The following is a 4,495-nucleotide window of genomic DNA, read 5'->3' on the forward strand; positions in this document are numbered from 1 at the left end:
CTATTACCCTCCGTTGTTGTCTTCGGTCGAGTAGTCTAGTAGTTTTTGTTTAACAACGTTTTGTTACTACTTGGTGTAATTAATTAATACTTTTTTTTTTTTTTTTTTTTTTACAAGAATTGAATTATGAATACTGTTTTTTTTTCCTTGTATTATGATAATCTGGAGTTTCTGAGATAAGGTGTTCCTTTATTTGAAAACTGAGGAAGCTTTGGTTTGTTATTTTTTGTCTGTGAAAAGGTGACTCTGATGTGTCAAGTGATCTCATGACACATTGTTCTTTTTTGTTATGCAAGTTTTACTCAAGGGAAGTTAAAGTGATGGTTTGAAAGAATCTTTCCATCAGTTCTTTGTACTTTAGAAAGAATATATTATTGTGTAATTATTTAAGTAATGCATAAGGACCAGCAGTTTCTTTATGTAACAAATTTACATATTTAATACACTTTAAAGTTAATCTTTGAATAGAGGCCTATGAAATATTTGATATTTGTTCTTCAGACTACAGAAGAATGGAAGGTGACTTATCCAAGTGTTCAGAATTGCTAAGGGATTCTTTATTAAGTGGAATAAAATGTTCAGAAATATGAACTGAACTATCAGGGTTAATAATTTAAAACTTTAGAATCCTAGATGCAAACTATTTTGGCAGTAATATTTTTCAGTATGTTATAATGTTGTGAAAGTGTTTGCCTAATGTTTCTTGTGTGTGTAGTCAGTTTGAATTATTCTACCATGTAAATGTATGTTAGATGATTACATCTATATAGATGTAAAAGGCAAATTTTAATTTATTTTTTATAATATTGTTGTTTTGATGAGTGAGGGGTGACTTCAATGGGCTGATGGCCTTCTGACATTTTGTTTTAATGATCTTAACATACATAGACTAGACTCTTGAGGGTTAACTTATGTATATATGGTGTGGATAAGTGACGCAGTGTATTTAGTACGGACATGGTGGGAATGAAGTAATTAAAATAAATATGATTGATAATTTTCAACATACAGCAATGTCTGGTTCTATTTCAGATTGTGAAACATAACTTTTCCCCAGCATATTCATCATGAAATTTTCAGGAGATAATTTAATTACATTATATTAAAGAAGAGCTGATTTTTTTTGGAAACTAAAATTTTCTTGCCCCTGTTATTAATAAACTTGTTGTAGAAGTTAGGACAGACTTTCACTATCTACATCCTTCAGATGGCATCTTAAAGATATTCTAGTTCTGGCATATGTAAGTCTCAAGTTGAACAGCTTCTTTATTTAAACTACATCCCAAGGCTCTTTCTGCCCTACTAAGAATACACAAGTTGCTAGATAAGACATCTAAGTAGGAAATAATGAATGGAGCTGTTTGATGTAGTTGTTGAAAACACTTCACATTTTTCTGAAACATTTGAAAGTAGGACTGTTGTACATGTTTGTTGAGCTTTATTATGCAGTAAAGAACAGAAATAAAATAATGGTCTGTGTTTTAGTGCTTGTGTGGGTAAGGTTTGTCTCAGAAAATTAAAAATCATAGAAGATCTGGAGATGTATGGTTTTGTATTATAGTTACTTTGTTCAGTTTAATGAAACCTTTGGCTTAGATATATACATAAATATACATATAAAAGTTTGTTATCATTGTTATATGTACAATGATATATATGAAGCAATTGACCTGCAGCTATCATAACTTCCTTTCCTTCAATAGTTAGTCATTTACTGTTTACTGGATGGAGTGCAAGAAAATATTCTGAAAGTAAAAATTGTTTCATTTTTTCAAGATGTGACTATGCTTCTTTTTAGGCATCTCCACTATCTGGCTCTCCAGCCAACTCTTCTGTTAACAATTTCATGTTATTTTTTATGTTAGTTTCCCTGTATTGTAAGTTGGCTGGAAATATCCTGCATATTATTATGTAACATATGTCAAAATGACATCTTGTGTAGCATGAAATGCATTTGAATGTTCATAGAAATGTTATATAGAACAATGTGTACTTGAAATGTCCTTTTATACTTAACTCATCACATTATTTATCAATTCACATGTATATTATGCTGGATAAATATGTATATATATATATATATATATACACAGTCTTACATATATATTTCTAGTTCAAAGTTGTTAAACATTAATTTAAATTCAAAAAACAGATGAATATAGGTTACATGATTCTTAAGAAATCTGAAGACCAAACTGTAAGGATGTTTAAACATAACATTTTATGTGTGTTTTACATTGTGAGACGTATTGAAATTACACTGTTTATGCAGTATTATTTTAAACTAGTATATATGTAGGCTTCTGAAGCAGTGACAGATATTAAGAGGTGTGCACTGGTGCAGTTAACCTCCAATAAGTTTGGTGCATCATAACATTTTTTGGTTTTTACTTTAAAGAACACAAATGACATGGTTAATGTAGCACAGAATAATAACATTTCTACTTAAAATATTAACTTTACAACATATGTTATATGGACCAAATCACCTTTACTGAAGTAACACAACAAATACAAGACATTTATTATTGTGCATAAAATTGGTTACATTGTTGTATGTTAGTTAATGTTCTTTTTTCTTTTTTTTGCAATGTCAAGTTGAGTTTTTCAAAAGAGTAGTCCATAACAAAATGTAATGTCTAAAACTGAAGTGCTTGTAAAAGATTTTGTACCGTAATTAAATATAGAAATTAGTCCACAAATTAATTTTTAGTTGTTCTTCAACATACATTGTTTTGATATGCTTAAAATGTATTAAATGTATAATTAACATTTATTAGTTCTGTAATATAGTTGCTGAAATGTATGTAACCAGAATATTTCTTATCCAATACTTCTTGTCTTAATGTCATGAATTTTGTACCTAGACATCCCTATAATTTCAAATATGTCTGCTGCTATTCTGAAGCTTGAATAATTATTTCCTGCAATATTATATATTCTTATACTTAAGTGTCACTGTTCATGTAAATTATGAATATTTTAATTTGTTCCACTAAGACAATTTATGCTAAATTACAAAATGTTCTTTCAGTTCTGTGAAGGCTTCTTTCTCTTTCATTATATATTTCTTAGTTTCATAAAGTATAATTGCTTTGATAATTTTTAAATTACACTTCAACCTATTGTGTTATCTGAGTATAGTTCTTAATTTCTCAATGAGATTTCAAACTTTTAATTACTGAATTATTTTCTTTTAGGTGTAACTTTTCAATGTATAATTGAAGAATGAAAATAATGGTATAATTGTACTATATGATTTTGATCTCTGTTCTTGTAAAGTTTAGAAGTTCATCTTACTACCAAACTGAGAAAAAAGAGAAGGTAACTTGTTTGGTCTATGGTCATTGTAATGAATTTTTTTTATATTTGTGTAGCTGGAAGAGTATTTTTCTCTTTTACTATATGATAATCAGTGTATGGTTTCCAGTGGAATAAGTAGAAAGGTTTATTAATCTTGAATTGTGTATAAATGTACACTTTGTTTGGAAGTGTCTGTTTTGTACTGGTAGATTGAAAACTTGTATGTGTGATGCTACTACATGAAATGCTATACTTACCAGACAGAGACTAGCAGTTGATGATCCAGCACAAAATCTATCCATGTTTGGTTGGACAGTGATGATTTCTGTCATCTGATCATGCTGGACTTAGTTGTAGATATTGTTTCTTTAGTCATAGTGGGTGTTTGTGTGGTTTAAGTGTACATGTTCTCAAGGTCTTGTACTGGTATTTTATAAGACAAGCACAATTATGTTTATAAAGTAAGTACTCTATGTTTAAAGTATGAGATCTTAATGATCATAAAATGACTTAAGAAGTAGTTATTTTTTAATCTTTTGTATTTTTAAATTTTGCTTATCATATATATAGTACTTACATGTAAATGGATTTTGTTTGCTTCATCTTAGACAGAATAGAAACTTGTATTTCACTCACACCTACTTAAAAGTAATTGGCCAATTATAAGGCATATATACATGTATACGAAGAATATATAAATAAAATATTATGAGTTAATGTGCTAAATATGCATGAGAATTTGTTTTCTCAAATCTGTGGGTCAGTATCAGCTCTCTAGTTTTATTATGTACATTTTTAGAGATGTTAAATTCTCTTAATGATTTTTTTTTCATTTGAAGGAAATTCTTTACAGAAAAGTTAGTTTTGCCTTTATATTGCTTTTGTCATGTTTATTTTAGATCTGCATAAATATCTAGTTATCCAAGCTTCACATTTCAGTTTTAAGAAATTTGTTAAGTACATTTTTAGACTTTGTGGATTTTTGAAACTGTGGTGTGGTGTTTATTTCTGGTTTACTACATTTAAGTATAATTCACACACACACACACACACACACACACACACACACACACACACACACACACACACACACTATTATATACATACTACATACATACTATATATACTACTCTATTCGTTTCCTTTCCTACTTCGTTTCTTTCTTTTCGTTTGTTCGTTGTAACTTAAATTA

At 28.7% G+C, this 4,495-nt stretch overlaps 1 protein-coding gene across 3 annotated transcripts in view; it reads left to right on the forward strand.

Annotated features, from left to right (window-relative positions):
* LOC106459867 (beta-1-syntrophin-like) overlaps nt 1-4,495 on the forward strand; it is a 75,625-nt gene that overhangs the window by 4,443 nt on the left and 66,687 nt on the right. The gene's annotated exons all lie outside the window — the stretch shown is intronic.

Source organism: Limulus polyphemus, unplaced genomic scaffold (genome assembly GCF_000517525.1).
Source record: "Limulus polyphemus unplaced genomic scaffold, Limulus_polyphemus-2.1.2 Scaffold671, whole genome shotgun sequence".
In the NCBI taxonomy this organism is placed as follows: domain Eukaryota; kingdom Metazoa; phylum Arthropoda; class Merostomata; order Xiphosura; family Limulidae; genus Limulus; species Limulus polyphemus.